We start from the raw sequence: 18,663 nt of genomic DNA, 5'->3' as shown, positions 1-18,663 counted from the left end.
TGTGAGAGGTAATGTGCTCTAAAAATTATTCTTTTCCTCTCTCTGCTGAGATGCAATTCCAGTAGCTAAAATTAAAACTAGTTAATTTATGCCTATTTCCAAATAGAGGTCTGGAATGGCAAAGGCCTTTTCTGTTTGTTTTTTTGTTTATCAGTTGCTAGGTAGAAAAGGATCCCACGTAGCTGCAAGCTGCCCTAGTTCTGCGAAGCAAGAAGAAAGGCAGGCAGCCTGCCCTACTAATAAGAGGCAGGCATCGCTACATCATTTTTCCTAAAGACAGCACAGTTCTTTATTGTTTGTATTGTTGGTGATTTAGCTAGAGCATACTTCTGTTAATGAAAGATCAGTTGTCTGGAACCTACAAATTCACCTCCACCTCCAATTCTACCTTTTAGCACTAAGAGCATTGTTTTAGCAAATACTCAAATACTTGCTGAGTATTAATTTAGAAAAACAAGCCACTCTTAAGAAAAAGTCATATTATAAATTTATTAAAAATAAATAAATTAAAACAATTTTAAGGATACCTCGAGGTAGGTATACATTCAGCTAGGTTTCTTATTTATTTTAATTTTTATTTTTTTAAATATATCTTTATTGATTACAGAGAGAAGAAGGGAGAGGGAGAGAGGGAGATAGAAACATCAATGACGAGAGAGTCATTGATCGGCTGCCTGCTGCACGTCCCCGACTGGGGATTGAGCCTGCAGCCTGGGCATGTGCCCTGACCGGGAATCGAACCTCGATCTCCTGGATCCTAGGTAGATGCTCAACAGCTGAGCCACGCCTGGCCGGGCTAGGTTTCTTATTTTTGTATTTCTTACTTCAGATGTAGCATTGTAGATATAGAGTATATAATGAGACTTTCTCTAGAACTGTGACTGAGGCCTGGCAAAATCCTTAGTCATCAAAGAATGATGAATTTACATATATATATTTATACATAATACATTATTTATATAAAAGCACTATATAGTACTTAGTCAAGGAGAAATGTTTATGTTAAAAATAATTTGCTACAATAAAAGAAATAAAAATTAAAAAATAAATCAGGGATCTAAGATGTATGTTCATGTCACTAGAAATTTAATTTAAACAATTGCATTTAAACTTTTTAAAATTGATTTTTTAGAGAGAGAGGAAGGGAGAGAGAAACATTGATTTGTTGTTCTACTTATTTATGCATTCATTGGTTGATTCTTGTATGTGCTCTGACCAGAGATAAAACCCTGCAACTTTGGCAGATCTGGATTCTCTCTAACCAACTGACCTACCTGGCCAGGGCCTTAAACAATTAATTGCATTTACAAAAATATTTATAATCATAGTTTTATGCTAAATAATATCATCACAAAAATGTTCTTGAATACCACCCACTAAAGTAATTTCCCATTGGAATTGTTTCTTGGTTATTTGTGGGTTATTTTATGATGAGTTGAACTTCCACTTTGACTGTGTCTAGATTTCACTGGTCCTATTTGTCTCTTGGGAGGTGAAATCTTGTTCATGTTATTTGGCAGGGCTCGACACATCATTAACTCTTAGTAAACAGTGAACAAAGTGAATGGACTGATAGGTAGGAGTTCTTAAACTTGAGCCTTAGACAGCTTAGAGAGGTTCAGCAAACTGTTCAGGGCCACATGGTAAGAAGTGGCATGGGGATTCCAACCCAGACCCCAGGGTCTGTGATCTTAATTGTTAATTCAATTGCATGTTATGGTTCATTATTGTATTTAATTTCTTCAGATGATATATACATACATATGTGTGTGCATATGCATGTATATGTGTGTATATATGTCTGTGTATATATTTAATGGAAAATAGTAAATGTCTTAGAATTCAGAGACATCTCAGGAGACTTGGATGTTCAGAGGAAGTTTGGGGAAGGGACAGGAATTTGAAATGGGCCTTGAAGTATGGGACATATTTTAATAGGGAGCCTGGAAATGAGGTGTCTTATGAGGGGAGAACAGGGCAAGGAGGTGAGGAAATGCAGAGTTCATGGGGGGGGGGGGGGAGCGTGAGAAGGGAGGCTGGAAAGGTAGGTGGGGAAAGGCCTTGTAACCAACTTGTTTTATTTCCACCTGTGTGTACCAGTATCCTCTGTATGGCAAAAAGTAATCCGCAGGGACTTTGCAGCAGCTAATTGTCAATCATTATAGTATGCTAATGCTTTTCTCAGATGGCATTTATCTTTGGGTCTGAACCATGTCATGTGTTTCTGCTACTCTCTCCAGGATGAACTCCCTTCTCAACTCCTCTATGCCTGTTCCATTGCTGTTCTGAAGTGGACAGAGATGTAGGGGACACAGGCTTGCCCTGGCAGCCTTGCTCTCTATATAGCTGCTTTTGGGGAATCTAACTGCCCCGGCTCCTTTGCTTCCCCTGGAGACAACACAGAGGCCTGGACTCCAGCTCTATGTTACTTTGGTCAGGACGGGCAGGCTGGCCTTTGGGGAAATGTTTCTTGTAAACAATAAAGCAAAACTAATATCCTTAATGGCCAAATTGGAAGGATTGTTAGCTACTTGCTACACTTCCTGCCTATTCAGATACACACTGATTATTGATAGCTGTGCTTGGATGGGATTAGAATGACACGCGTACATATTTATGTTACGGTGACAGCTCGAGGGTTGGTGGGGAGAACCTGAGGGCTGTGTTTTAAATCTCATTAAAACTCCCCTCTATCTGAAAATACTTTAAAAAGTTTTCGATTCCTAAATATGGATACTTATTGTTGTGTCTTCCTACTTCAAAGACTTTCTAAAAACTTAGAGTATTTGAGACAATTAACAAAAGAAGAAAAATCTACCTATTTGTCTTTGCTATTAAATTTTTTTTTTCTTTTCGACTCCTAATGAAACTGAGTTTTCATTGCTTTTAGGTTATATTGTCACAGGGGTGGGTGATATTTCAGTTTCTTTTCTAAAAATGTCAATTCAACCATTTCAATCTGGAGCTAATTAATCAGTATTGGTAGGTAAGATGTTTATATTGATTGCCTTTTCCCTTAAATTTTTTTTTTTTTGGATCTGGGTAATGATGATGGTACAAAATTCAAAAGATCCTAAGAGTTATTTAAAAAGAAAGCTTTCCTCTTATTTATCTAGCTCTTCTTAATTCCTTCCCCTTTTTCACCATCCTCCCAACCCCTCTCCCACCTGGCAACTGTCAAAAGAAAGTCCACCTTGGCCTGGCTGGGGTGGCTCAGTGGTTGAGCATCGACCCAGGAACCAGGAGGTCACGACTGGGCACTTTCCCAGGTTTTAGGCCCTATCCCTAGTAGGGAGCATGCAGGAGGAAGCCAATAGATGTTTCTCTCTCACATTGATATTTCTCTCCCTCTTCCTTCTTCTCTCTAAAAAATTTAAAAAATTCTTAAAGAAAAGCCCACCTTTATACTAAATTTCTGAATGAATTTGCTTTATTTCTAGACTATGTTCTGTTCTGTTGGTGATGTCAAGTAAATTTGACAACTTTTGAAAGATTTTTGTAAAATAATTTGAAATTTAATTAAAACACAGCATTTCTATAATTTTAGACAATTGAAATAGTCAGAATTTTAAGAGATTTGATTTCTGATTTGTTAAAATTCTTCAGACCTTTAGAACCATTCAATACTTTGTGCTAGTGAAAAATTATAGGTTCCTCTGCAAACATTATGCCTGAAAACAAAATCTTCACATTTGTTTTTATTAACTCTCTTCCTTAGATGTGGTACATGAACTCAATGGAATGCTACTCAGCCATAAGAAAGGATGAAACACTGCCATTTGCAAGAACATGGAAGGTCCTTGAGAATATGCTAAGTGAAATAAGCCAGGCAGAAAAAGCTAAGAACCATATGATTTCACTCACATGTGGGATATAAAACTGAAACTCATGGACACAGATAGCAGTGTGGTGGTTGCCAGAGGGAAGGGAGTGAGAGGTGAAGGGGGTCTTAATATATGATGACGGGAGAAGATATGACTGGGTGGTGGGCACACAGAGCAATACACAGATCTTGTAAAATAGAAACCCACACCTGAAACCTATAGGTTCATAGTGACCATTGTCACCCCAATACATTTAATAAAAAACCCCAAAACATAGACTTACCCTAAGAAAACACACGAAACCCTCTTCCTTATTTGCTGTTTTGTCATTTAATATTGAAATATGTTTAGTTAGAGTTACTGTTGTCAGCATTATCATATCTCTGTACTCTATTATTAAAGATGAAAATTTCAAATAAGACTGCATTTACTTTTTCTTCCAGGTAAAAAAATTTTAAATTGTGGTAAAATACACTTACCATGAAACTGACTATGTTAATCATTTCTAAGTGTGTACAGGTCAGTGGCACCAGGATATTCATGTGGTTGTGCAACCATCACCACCAGCCATTTACTTTTTAAAAAAATATATGTTCTTATTGGTTTTTTTAGAGACAGAGGAAGGGAGAAGGAGAGAAAGAAACATCCATGTGAGAGAGAAACATTGCTTGGTTGCCTCCGCACACACCCCAACTGGGGCCAAACCAATAAGCTGGGCATGTGCCCTGACTAGGAATCGAACCGTTGGCCTTTGGTGCACCAGATGACACTCAACCAACTGAGCCACACTGGCCAGGGCTAACCATTTACTTTTCAAAATAAATGTACAGCTTGTCTTGAAAAAGACAGAGATCAGCTTAAAAATGGTATGTTGAATCCTTGAGAAGCAAAAGCCAGCCAGCAATGTGCCTAGCGTCTTTCTGGAACACAAATTCATTCTATAAAAGCAATGTGTTTCTTGGCTCCAAGTGCCAATACATTAAATCTGTCCATTTGGAAATTGATCTGAAACCTGGTTCTTAAACTCCCAGATTCAGCTTGAACTCAAAGGAGACCAAGCCACGGCCTCTGCCCCTTGCTATTGTTAGGACAACAGGATGGGTCAGCACCCTCCACTCAGTAGCTCAGGCCTTTGTAGAATTGTGTAAGGCCCAGAGCTTTTGATTTTTTGGGTGAGGTTCTCCTCGTGTTATTTGGATAAATGGAGACATACCTCTTTCACACCTCCTGAGTATTTTTCCCCTGCCCTCTCATCTTGTTTCAGGTGTCACTCCTACCAAAGGAACCACTTAATCTGGGAAAATCTTTTTACTTATTTTTTTGCGTGTAGACAAATGTCAGTGCTGCTCTGAATGTAAAGGTGCTAGCCACCATATTGCTGCTCACTGCCACATAAAAAGTCATCCAGGGACAAGGAGGGCAACCCTTTTGAGTGGGGAGTGTTTTCCTTCCCTGTCTTGTGGAGGACATCTGTTAATGAATGTGGGCAGCAGAGAGTCAATTAAAGGAAGCTCTTGGCCTCAAGGCAGGGCCAGCTCTTGGAGCCAGATCAGGACCAGCTAGCTGCACAGTCCTTGCTGACAAAATCCTGACCCTCTGCACCCTGAAGAGGCTGCTTTTCAGCAGATTGCCGCCATGACCGAAAATGTTGGGACACCCTTGTTCCACGGCCCTGTTGCCTTTGCACCCTATTTTGTGCATTTTTTGTGGCTGTGCTTATTTGCATAACTTGTCTAACCGAAGTTAAAAATTCACATCTCGTTATGGAAAATTATAGGACATGACATTATATGTGTCAGTAGAATTCATCTTTGCATGAAAAAGGCATAAAGATGTTCTCTCTCTCCACTTTCTAAATCATGCTGAGAGAGGCTGGAGAGGGAAAAAACTGGAACAAGTGTTGAACCAAGTAATGAAATAAGTACGAGAAACAATGTTAGAGATTTGGCTCCCCCCCCCTTTTTTTAAAGAAAAAAAAAGTTTTCGTTGACTTTAGAGAGAGATGAAAGGAGAGGGATAGAGAGAGAAACATCGATGAGGCAGAAACATTGATTGGCTGCTCCTGGCCTGCCCCCTACTGGGGATCGAGCCAGCAACCTGAGCATGTGCCCTGATCCGGAATCAAACCAGTGACCTCTTGGTTTTTGGGTTAACATTCAACCACTGAGCCACACTGGCTGAGCTGGCTTTTTTTTTTTTTTTTTTTTTAACTTTTATAAGAGCTTATTTGAGCCAAACTGATGACATGCTGGATAGTAAGATCTCAAATGCCCCGAGCTTTGGTCATTTTTTTCTGGAGATGACTGGAAGCTAAATGGGTCATTTTTCTCCATCTATAATATGAGAATAATAATAGTATTTTCCTTATAGGGTTGCAGTGAGGATTAAGCAAGTTAACAGATGGACAATGTTCACGAGTGCCTACCTAGTACTGAATAATCTAAGTGCCTGCTAGTTTTATAAGCAGTATAATTATTATTATCATTTCTCAGTCCATCTCTGAGTATATTCTGAGACACTGGTATTTTGAAACCTCTTTTAAGTTTTTCTCTGTTTGAGCTTTGCTTCCACTTGTTTTTAAGAGGCAAAAGCCGCTATGATCCCTGTCTCACTCTGAAACAAGCCAAAACAAACCAAAACAATACAGCAACTTGATTACAAATTATATTTTGGTTTGGATCAGAGCTAGAGATTACATTGCTTTTTTCCCCTAGTAAGTAATGCTTTCTTAAGTGTACTGTTCACAGAAAGATAATTTGGAAGATGAAATGGGTCCTACAATCTTAGAGTTGGATGGTTTTCATTCATCTATTCAACTGCCTGGTGCTGTTTCTTTAGCTGGAAACACAGAAATGAGCAAGCAGAAGTGGCTGCTGCCCCCAGGGAACTTTCCTTCTAGAAGGGAAGACAGTTGATAAATATGTGAACAAGTAGACAAGACAGTTTTACCTATAAACATGTGTCATGAGAAAACAAAACAGGCATATTGATAAAGAGGCACGGGGGTAGTAAAGGCGGTTGCCCTAGGTGAGGTGACCCTGGAAGACTTTAAGGGAGGTGATATTTGAGACTTGAATGGTGAGGAGGAGGAATGAGCCCTGGAAGATCTGGGGGGAGAGTTCAAACCAGAAGTACCAAGAAGTGCCAAGTCCTAAAGCAGAAGCAGGTTGGTTTGTTCGAAGGACTGAAAAGCCATATGGACAAAAACTGAGGCTGAAGAGGGAGGCAGGACAAGTTCTTGTATGGTCTCGTCTCAGGTTAAAGAAATTGGATTTTATTCTAGGTGGAAGGTGAAGCCATTTGAGGGGCTTTAAGGGGAAGTCATGACCTAATTTCCTTTTTTTTTTTTAATCAGAATATAATTTATTATAGCAAAAATAAAGTCAATCTAAATTTCCAGTGAGAAAATGATTAAATACATGTGATGGAATATTGTGCATATATTAAAATTTCTGTTTAGCATACTCTTCACCTCCTCCCCTCTCCAACAGAGTGCTCACAATGGGTGGCTTTAGAAGATGCTCCAAGAGGAGTTGAGGTGAACAAACTTACAAACTGGATGACAGTCCTTCATTCATCTGATAAATACTCCCCGAGCGCCTTCAGTGTGCTGAGCACTGGCCCAGGCCCTGGGTCACAGCCGAGCGCGAAGCCGATAGGGCCTCAGTGTCATCCCTCTTCCTGCTCACTGAGGGAAGGCAGCAGGGGCTGCAAGGGCTCCTTGTTAATGACGAGCTAGCTATTTGTACAAGGAGCGAGAACTGAGGCCCTGGGTAATGTTGGCTCCGTGCACCTCTGGAGCTCCCTCTGGATTTTGGAGCTCATCTCCACCACCTCTTCGGCAACCTTTCTGATATATTAGAATCTACTTCCTTTAAAAAATATCTTGCTGCTTGGCACAGTCTTCTAAATTACATTTTTAATTGCTCTGGTTGCTGAATGGAGAATGAATTGAAGTGATGGGCAAAGAGTGGAACTGGGGGGGACCAGTTGGAACCTGTTGCAGTGCTCCTGGTGAGAAAACAGATGGGACCTGGGTTAGGGTCATTGTTTAGGGGAGAAAGTAGCTTTAGGGACATATGAACATGGTAATGGTTGGATGTGAGTGTTGAGAGGAGAAGATTCAAGGCTTTGAGATGACCCTACCCCAAAGTTTTGGCTTGAACAACTGGGTGACCTTTGAGTTTGTCTAGGCCAGTGGTTCCCTGACTTCCGAATTCTATGAACCATTAACATAGAAGAAAAATTGGAGGTAGTCAGCATGGGGATGCTATGCTTGCTTTTAGTAAAAAAACCCACAAAAGCAACAATCAGCATCACCTCCTACCACCACTATTTCACAGAACAGTGAAAAAGTAGGAAGCACTGATTTTGTCTTATCTCAGAATTAAGAGCAACCTTTTAAATTCAATAAAGTGAGCTCTAGGAATAATTCATGACATTCTCTTTCTCTCTTTTTTTTAACATTTTATCTCATATCAGTAATGTTGTCATATCTGGACACGTATTTGGGAACCACCGGTCTAGCTCATTTTTCGAATTTAGGCAGAAATCCCAGTCACGGCGCCCCCGACAGATGCTCTTCTAGCTTCTGCACGAACACTTCTGTGGAGGGTGCACGGGGCCTCACCAAGCAGCCATCCCATGTGGAAGGGTTCTAGCTGATAGATGGCTTCCCTGCCACCTCCACCTCCACCTCCCAGCCCTGCCCTCTGGGTGTACAGAGTAAAGCTAATCTCTCTTCAACATCTGCCTTTCAAACATCTGAAGATATGTCATGTCCACCTCTTTCAAAGAGCAAACACTTTTAGCTCCGTTAGCTAATTCTCACTCTATGCAAGTGCAGAGTTTATGAACCAACAATGTGGACAGTGAAGGTTCCAGAGACCATGGCTTGCTTGTTCATGGGCATTCAGTGGGTGTTTGGTATCTGTTACACTGTTCAGTCCCATACACAGGTAGAAAAAGCAAGGAAAAACATCTGCCTTTAGGTGGATTTAAAGGCTAAATACTTCGACACCTATTTTGAAATCGAGGCAGGATGGGGAATTTAAATGTACACATAGATCTTGATCTCTTAACCCCCTTAGGCATTAACATCCTTTGAGTCAGAGAGACCTGGATTTAGAGGACAAATTAATTCATGTTCAAAGCATTAGGGTTTTAAAGAAATCTGGCCCTGCTCACAATGAGTGTCAGGGAGACTATTTCTGACTTGACAGACACATAATTTAGAACTAATGTTTGTGGAAGCACCTAGCACAGTTCTGACTACTTGGTGAAGGTTTCTTGCTTTTCTCGATTCCTGGCTTCCTTCCTCCTTCCCTCCTTCCTTCCTCTTCTTGTTTGAATCTGTTAAGAGAATTCTCCTGGGGTTCATTGTGTATGTCCATCACATCAAAGCACAGGAGAGTTGGTAAAGGCCTCATTCCAACTTGAGCTTTATATATTTAATGACAAAAATGTCTTAAGACAGTATTCTAAGGATGCTATTCCCTAAGTTTTGCATGTATTGGACATCAATAATTCTAAATATAGTAGGTGGGCTTCTTGTAGCTTAGATATTTGTACTTTACAATAAACAAAGTCAGAGACACAGGATGAACAATTTCCATGTCGGGGACGAAGGCAGCCCCCAGAAGGCAGTGAAGGTATCAGCTTTTCCTTGTATTTCTAACAGTTTTGTGTTTTTATCTTTGGGTGTATACAGTTGCGTTTTTGAAGGTGTGGAATGATGATTCTGTCTTCTATGTGGGTCATATGTTTTGTAATATCAAGTGTATCTTAGACCTTTTGACTTGAATTCCACTTTACCTGATGTTAAACTTGAACTCCTTTTTGTTAATAATGAAAAAAATAATGCCCAGCTGGGCGTGGCTCATTGGTTGAGCGTCGACCTAGGATCCAGGTGATCAGGGTTTGATTCCTGGTCAGGGCACATGCCCGGGTTGCCGGCTCGATCCCCAGTCGGGGGCGTGCAGGAGGCAACCGATCAATGACTCTCTCATCATTGATGTTTCTGTCTCTCTCTCCCTCTCCTTTCCTCTCTCTGAAATCAGTAAAGATATATTAAAAAAAAAAAAAAAAAAGGACTGTCTTTGTTTCCAGTGTTAATTGGCGATGCTGGCTACTTTATTTATTTATTTATTTATTTATTTATTTATTTATTTATTTATTTATTTATTTATTACCTTTGGTAAGATGATTTCTTTCCTTTATCAACCACCTGCGGTGAGAAAAGCCCAGCTGCAGGGGATCTTCTTGTCACTGGAACTGGTCTCAAGCAATCTGATGCATTTCAGCTCCCTCCCCAGCCCTCAGGAGCTCTCAATTGTGCGAGCCCCTGGCTGCTGGGTGGGCAGGAGCTCACCCCATCCTCTCCCTGCCCACGGAAGGGGCTCTATATGCCTCAGCCCCCTCACCCAGGTGCCAGTCCCCACGTCCCTTTGGAGAAGGACACCTTCTCAGCCCAGCAGGGACCAGAACCAGGGAGCAAGGAGCCCACTACAGCTGGTGAGGCGCACCCTGTCTGAGCTGAGGAGCGGGCCTGGAAAACCCGGGGGGACCAGAGCCTTCCCCAGCTCTTTACCCTGCTTGGTGATCCACAGCCGAGTTCTGCAGAGCCCCGCATGCCTGCTGCAAGCTGGAGGCCGGCTGGTGTGAAGGCGTGGCAGGAGCTAGCCAGCAGGGGGTGCCGGGAGGAAGGGTCTCAACGCCCAGGGGGAGAGAGAGAGAAACACGGATCGGTTGCCTCCTGCATGCCCCCTACTGGGGATCAAGCCCTCTGACCCGGAATTGAGCCGGTGACTTCTCGGTGCACGCGGACAACGCGCAACCTCACCGAGCCACCCGGGCCAGGGCCCAGGGCCCCAGTCTTGGCTGGAGTTGTTGAGCTCCTCCCAGTCAGACACGCTCCTCACCGCAGGGGGAAGTCCAGGGGGGCCTGGCTCAGGATCAGGGCCCTGGGCAGGGCGAGCACACGGCCGCCAGGCCCTAGGGGGAGCTGTGCAGCCGGCCGCTCCCCGCAGGCCTGCCCCGCGTCACAGATGCGCACGTGGCCCGCGCGGCCGCCCAGCGCACGGACCGGCTGTGCAGCGAGGCAGCGCCGGCTGCCGGCCCACTGGGAGCGGGCGGGAGGACGACCCCCACCCAGGGCTGTGTCAGGCCGCCTGGCGCACGGCCTCCTGTAGCCAGCGTCACTGTTGCAGCCTCCGTCACGCACGGCTGGCCCAGGAGGGTGGCCATGCCGTGCCAGGCGTCGCTGTCCGGGTCCCCGCAGGGCGCGCCCTGTAGGTGACCCTCCCCTGTGCGGCCCACGCAGGCCCAGGAGCTGGTGGCAGGGTCGGAGAGCCCCACAGCGTTGGGGTCATTGTGGTGGTCACGGCCGCCACCGCGTGGATGTAGCCGCCCACGACGCACACGCGGGTCCGTGGCTCCCGCCGCAGGGCCGGCTCCGGAACCAGGGGCTGTGCCGCCGTCGTCCCTCCAGCACCGGGACTCAGCGCGGAATCCCGGGACACCGCTGGCCCCTCCGATCAGGTACGCCGAGTTGCGCAGCACCGCGATGCCTGGGTGGACGTGCGCGGGGCCCGGGAGGCGGTGAAGCGCTCCCACTCTCCCAGCAGGGGTCCAGGCCCTGGGTGGTGTGGGGAGACCGCTCCCCGGCCCCCGACGCGCTGGAAGCCCGCCCGCAGCTCCGTCTGTGGGCTCTGCAGGCTGGGCTGCGGGGTCTGGTTCTGGCGGTGCGTGAGAGCACTGGCCACTGTGTCGTCAGTGGGCAGGGGCCCAGCTTGCGGTGCAGCCGCGGGAGCTAAGGACTTGGGTGGCTCGTGCGGTGAGATCTGGTCGGCCCGCCCCTGCTCCTGCTCCTGCTCCTGCTCCTGCTCCTGCTCCTGCTCCTGCTCCTGCTCCTGCTCCTGCTCCTGCTCCCGGTGCCCTGGAGAGCAGGGCGCCCGTACTCCTTGGTCTCGCAGGAGCCCTCCAGGGGGTTGCTGCTGAGGAGGGCGCAGATCTTCTTCAGGGGAACCTGGTTGTACTTGTCAGTTCCAGAGAAGGCCACAGTTTTTGAGGATGTAGGTGCCCAGCTGCTAGGTCAGATGGCTCAAGTCAAATAGCTCTGCCAGCCGGTAGCATCAAAGTTGTTCTCCTGGTCTGCCAAGGACGTGAGGAGATCACAGCAGAAATGGGTGATTCCTGGGATCTGAAGCTGGCAGCCAGCCACCAGCATCTTCTGGACATTGCCCAGGCTGAGCTCCAGCTCCAAGTGTGTGAAATGCAGGATTTGGCACATGGCATTATAGGATACCTGTGGATTAGGACCTCTTCCTGCTCCATTCCCTTCAGTCCCCCAGCAAATGCTCCTCTGAAGTAATCAGAGGACCCGGCCAGAGGACCCTGCCACCAGCTCCTGGTGTGTTACCCCTTCCCCACCAGGACTACAAAGAGAATGCCCCTGTCCCCAAGAGCCAAGTAGGCCTGGAGCGGAGCCTGGGAACACTGTGCACTTGGGTGTTGTTGACACAGTGTGGGTGTGAGGGGTGTGCCAACACCTTGCACGGCTGGGTGAACTCCTGCTCCTTTGCCATTGTGACCACCACACCAGACCTCATCACCTTGGGCGTCAGCTGGCACAGCTCCAGGCACACGGGCTGAATGAGTGAATAAGAGAAGGAATGGCTTTAGGCCAGGGTCCCGCCCTGGAAGTCCATTTCCTCCTTCCTTCCCTGTTGCTCCCTTGTTCCCCCCTTCCCTCCTTCCCCCCCTGGTTCCCTGCCTCCCTCATTCTCTCCCTCCTTTCCCACTTATTCCCTCCCCATCCATTCCCTCCCTCCCTCCCTCCCTCCCTCGCTCTCCCTCCCTCCCTCGCTCTCCCTCCCTTTTCTCACTCACTCATTCATTCTCTCCTCTCCTGTTCCCTCCTTCCCCCTCACTGACACATTCATTCGCTCTTCCTCTCTCCCTTTCTCCAAAATAAAAGTTACTTTAAAAAAGATTTTCCAGGTATTTATGAAGCTCTGCCAGGACAAAGTTTATTAATGATTTTGTGGAACTAGAAACAGAGAGCTTACATAAATCCTGGATGACATACCAGAATTATCTAAAGAGAACTTAAACTGTTTAGAAACCAGGCCCATTAGGTCAGCAGTTCTCAAACTCTGGGAACTCTGGGTGGGCCTGCTTCTGACTCCGGAGGTCCAGGAGGGGACCAGGAAGCCACAATGATTCTGTTACAGTTGGTCATAGACTACGCTTTCAAAACACAGAATTATGTATGTAATAAGCTGTTATCAGAAATACATACCCATGAGAGCAAATCACAAAACTGCTCTCAAATAATGTTTTTAAAAGATATTTTATTTATTCATTTTTATTTACAGTTAACATTCAATATTATATTCGTTTCAGGTGTACAACCTAGTGGTTAGACATTTATATACTCTCAAAGTGGTCCCCTGATAAGTCTAGTACCCACCTGGCACCATACATAATTATTACAATATTATTGACTATATTCCCAATGCTGTACTTTGCATCCTGTGATTATTTTGTAACTGCCAGTTTGTACTTCTTCGTCCCTTCACCTTTTTCACCCAGACCCAACCCCCATCCCACTCGGCAACCATCTCAAATAATGTTTAATAATGATATTATCATCTATTTCAAATGCATTCCACAAAAATATACTTCTTAAACCTCCCTAAACCTCCCAGCTAGAGTCATTTATTTAACAAATATTTCTGGGTGTGTGACATGTGTTGGGCATTGTGCTACGTGCTGGGATACAGCAGTGAACAAAATAGGCATGACCCCTGCCCATGGAGCTTGGAATGATGTCACCCACCTGTCATTCCCTGACACCTCTAATCACTCCTCTGATGGCATCTGGCAAGTTCCAGTTGGGTTTGCTGTCCCTTCACAGGTTCAAACTTATGATGAGTAGGTTGGGACTCTTATCTTTTTCTAAGTTGAGTCATATAATTCTAAACACTGATAAAAGTTAAGAGGTACTCAAGGCAGGGGGAACTGTTTAAAGTGAACAGGAATTTTTGTCTAGTATATGGTTTATTCATAGGTGTAATTAAAGTAGGATTTTTTTTCTCATTAAAAATCCCTTAAGCCAGTGAAATATTTTGGGATATTATTTGTTGTTTTTGATGTTTACTTTGATTAAATGAATGTAATACTCTCAGGCACTATGTAGTCCCAGTTCACTTTATGGCTGCTGCTGTAGTTTTATCAGTAATTCTAGGTTTTAGTGAATTTTCCATTGCTATTTTCCTCTTGCTTTTGTTTTACATTGCCTTTTGAACTCTTTCTACCATAAATCAGGTTAGCTCCCAGATTAAAAACCTGGGCATTGGGAGCGGAAATGTAATCAACTCCTATAAATCCATGCTGACTCAGTGTCACTTTTACAGCTGATAAATTTAATCCCATAAGTATCACGTGTCCTTCAGAATGGCTAATGCTTTTTGGAAAGCAAGCATATTGGGACATTGAAAAACATTTTAAAAAACATGATTAGCCTAGGCCTGTAATTTTAAACATTAGCAGTGATATGAAGAACATCAATTATTTATTAAAGACTGCTCATTAGAAATGCTTTTTATTTTTTTATGAAACAGGAATAAAAGTATTATGAAATCATATAAACATGTTTCTGTAGGAGTTTTTTTTATTATGATTAAGCACAGAGTGGCTTTGTTAACTAAAACAATATTATATAATACTTTATTCCAATCTTTAATCCTTTAGGACCTGAGTATTTGTTCATTTCCTTTTCTCTTAATGTCAACCTAACTTGCAGGGCCTCTTTACAGGCAATTATATATACAACAAGAGCTGATGGATTATCTCTTTGGAAAATTATAATAATAAGTATATAAATCTCAATGTCTGCTTCCTGGTGCCCTTGGGCAGGACAGACCTTCACAGCCTATGCTGTGATCCTACATGGAGATGATCTTGTCTGGATGTCTGTGTAGCTTCTGCAAGTGTGAGCTGAAGACCACATACTTTCCAACGAGCATAGGGAAGTCCACGCAGTAGGAATTTTAGTCTTGCAAACAGAGGGAACTTTCTTCGTTTTGCTCTCTTTCTCCCTCTTTCTTGTTATAATTTTTCTTTCTTTCTCTCTTTTCCCCTTATTGTGAATATTTTTGCTTTTCTTAAAAATCAAAAGCTTATTTGTTATGGGAATTTTTCTAATATTCAAAAAGTTGAAAGAATATAAGAACTTATATATCAACCAACTATCTTCAGTAATCTCAGCAGTCTGTCATATTTGCTTTATGTCTATCATTTCAATTAAAATTATTTGGTAAAATATACAGAACATAAAATTTATCATTCTAAACCTTTTATTTCCATTCTTCAGTATTCTTTAATTTTTTAAAATTTTGGTTAAAAAATAGGCTATTCTACACTGAATTACTTTTACGTCTTTGTTGAAAATCAGTTGTTCATATAAGTGTGAGTCTATTTCTGGGCCCTCTATTTTGTTCCATTGATCTGTGTGTCAATGTTGTTCCAATAGCATACTGTCTTGATTAGTGCTGCAATTCACAGTTATTTGCTATTCTATGTTCTTTGCATTTCTGTATGAATTTTAGAATTGGTTTGTCAATTTCTACACAAAATCCTGGCAAGATTTTGATTGGGATTACATTGAATCTATAGATCAATTTGGAGAGAATCAACATCTTTGGGGTCTTTGGACCCAGGTTGATTTGGACCCATATAGCTCTCCATTTATTTAGGTCTTCTTTCTCTCTGTAACATTTGTAATTATCGTTGTACAGATAAATCTTTTGTTAGATTTTTCCCTAAACGTCTAATATTTTTGATGCTATTGTAAATGTTATTTTAAAACTTCCTTTCCCAATTATTCATTGCTAGAATAGATACAGTTGATTTTGTAAATTGATGTTGTAGTCTGCAAGCTTGGCTGGCTGACAACTCTTTGCTGAAAAGATTAGGTGTATGACTCATGGATACAATCAACCACCTTAGTAGAAGTCAGGAATAGAGATGAGGTTATCCAGGAAGGACCTACGCAGGACCTTCTCGTCTGATGGTGCGGTGCACACAGGAGACTCACAAAGTTTTGAGAATGTTATATTGGCAGAAACATTGCCAACTGAAAGGGACAGAGGTGGGACTAAATGAAAAAAGCTGTTAGACTTAACAGTCTACAGGCAGGAAATGAGCTGACAGAGCTGCTCAGCTGCAAACGTGTGCTGCCATCACACTACTCAGAATGGTGCACAATTTAAAACTTATGAATTATTTCTGGAATTTTCCATTTAATATTTTCTAACTGTGGTCGGCTGTGGGTAACTGAAACCCAGAAAGTGAAACCACAGATAAAGGGAGACTACTGTGCTCAGGAAAGCCTTGCTTTCATCCCCAGACCTTTTCTCCCTGTTTCCCACTCTCTACCTCTCCGTGGTGACTCTGTTGTTCAATACGAATCTATACACAGGTGAGATTCCTAGAAGAAAGTATGGATGAAAAGGGGTCACATGCTCACCTGACAGACTCAGGGGAGGCCTGCTTGGCGGCCTTACAAACTCTAAGACCTAAAGTAACCACATAGGATGGTGTGAAATGAAAACTTCATAACTAAAAGCAGTTTATGATGGGTAGTCACGTCCTAGGCTAGAATCTTCCCTGACAAAGGTCAATTTTCATCTTAATTAAGCCCGTCTATTGTCTTTCTGCATCTACAATAACAAACCTTTGGAATGTCAAAGTAATTTCATTGTGGTTTTGATTTGCATTTCCCTGATAGTTAGTGATGTTGAGCAAGTTTTCATCTACCTTTGGCCATTTGCGTGTCTTTTTTTGAAAAATGTCAAATCAGGTTTTTTGCCCATTTTTAATCATGTTATTATTATTTTTGTTATTGAGTTACATGAATTCTTTATATATTATGGATTGTAACCCCTTAGCAGACATATGGTTTGCATATATTTTCTCCTATTCCGTAGATTGCCTTTTCACACTGTTGATAGTTTCTTCTGTTGTGCAGGAGCTTTTTAGTTTGATATAGTCTACTTGCTTATTTTTGCTTTTGTTGCTTGTGCTTTAGGTGTCATATCCCAAAAACACACACATTGTCAAGACCCATGTCAAGGAACTTTTCCCCTGTTTTTTTTCATCTAGGAGTGTTATGGCTTTAGATCTTACATTTAGGTCTTTAATCCATTTCCAATTAATTTTTGTGAGTGATAGGGGTCCAGTTTCATTCTTTTGCATGTGAATACACAGTTTTACCATCACCGTTTATTAAAGAGACTATCTTTCCCCCATTGAGTATTCTTGGCTCTCTTTTCAAGTATTAGTTGACCTAAATTCAATTTAAACCTTCACTCAGAATCTTCTTGACTTACGGCTATGTTTGCAGGTAATAAAGATAATAGACAGAGGAACAGTGTGTCTTAGGGTTTGTGCTTCCTCCCATTTATCTGTATGTTTAAATGTCAAGGAACTGTTTTACATATGGACCTAAGAATTTGTAAAATCTCTTCACTATACAAAATGTTAATTGGGAGATTATACTAGAGTAAGCCAGTAACCTTAATCATTATTCCGAAAAATTAGTGAAAATTTCTCCTTTAAGCTGCTTATGGTGCTCTTAATTAAAATGAAGAGTGAATCATGTGGACATTTCTGTCTTAATGATGTTTCATTCATTTGTATCATTAAAAAGCTTTGTTTTAAAAATTCTTAGTCCCACTTGCCAGTTTGTTAAACTGTGGTTTTATTTCTGTGTATTCTGGGTAAACCACTAAATGTGATTTTTATAATCTAAATGTAGTGTGTTTTTCCCATTGATGTTCCTGCCTGAGGCATTCTCTTTCCTCTTCTGACCAGTATTATAACAGCATTCTATTTTTGCTTCTGCAGACTGGAGTAAGAGGAGGTGAAGAATGAAAAACAGGGCTCCTTTGTTTGGGGCTGCTGAGTTGTTATCATGAGTGTATAATTTCTGGAACTAGACAGAGCCAAAGGGCACCGTTAGCCCTTTAAAAACAGCCAAGAGAGATCATTTTCCTTTGTTGCTCTATCATTACTGTGGGATCGTGACATTTTCTCCTCACACGATTTAAAAAACTGATCCTTACAGCTGCCTGGACAGTCCACCTGCCACAGAAAGATGATTCTGAGACTGTGCGTGACTCCGCTGCGCATTGTGCAGTGTATCCAGCCCTCACTTTCCATGCTAATGAATGTTAACTGATAATCCCCCAGGGTCCCTTTTAGCCAGGAGTTTCAGCCGTCTCCTTCATCAAATCTCCTGTGAGCAGTGCTCCCAAGAATGGGCAAGATGAATGAAGCTGAGTTTAATCTCTTTTGTGTCCCAAGCCCCTCACTCTGAACTACCAATTCAAAGGCTATTTTTCTATGTTTTCATTGAGAAGGAAATCAAAACATTAAAAAATATGGTGAGTTTCTTTCAAAAACTTCCTCTTCTCTGCTCTTAGGACTTCTTAATCAACTAATTTCCATTTTATTTTTCTGGCTGCTACAGCATCTACTTAATCAACAACTCCTTGATCAACAACTTCTAATGGCTGAAAATCCCAGGGGCTCCTGTCTCCTTGCTGTTCTGCAGGAGTTTGGACAATGGGATCGGTTGCCATAGCTTCAGAGGCTGTCTGTGCCAATCAAATCAGCTTGCCTGCATTTGTCTCTCACTCTGTGCGCCTCCCTGATTTAGGTTGAGCTCACCTTTGCCTCCCCCAGGACCTCCATGCTGTCTCCTGCTTGTCCAGGCCACAGGCTGTGGTTCCCCATTCAGATCCTCCGTGGTTCTACTCTGTGCACCCACCCT

General features: G+C 42.8%; 1 pseudogene; it reads right to left on the bottom strand.

Moving 5' to 3' along the window:
* Positions 1 to 10,864: 10,864 nt before the first annotated feature.
* LOC107539470 (kelch-like protein 22 pseudogene) lies at positions 10,865 to 12,409 on the bottom strand (annotated as a pseudogene).
* Positions 12,410 to 18,663: the final 6,254 nt, after the last annotated feature.

Source organism: Miniopterus natalensis, chromosome 16, assembly GCF_054644295.1.
Source record: "Miniopterus natalensis isolate mMinNat1 chromosome 16, mMinNat1.hap1, whole genome shotgun sequence".
Lineage (NCBI taxonomy): Eukaryota > Metazoa > Chordata > Mammalia > Chiroptera > Miniopteridae > Miniopterus > Miniopterus natalensis.
The sequence above is the reverse complement of the archived record's forward strand: the minus strand, read 5'-3'. Positions and strand labels throughout refer to the sequence as shown.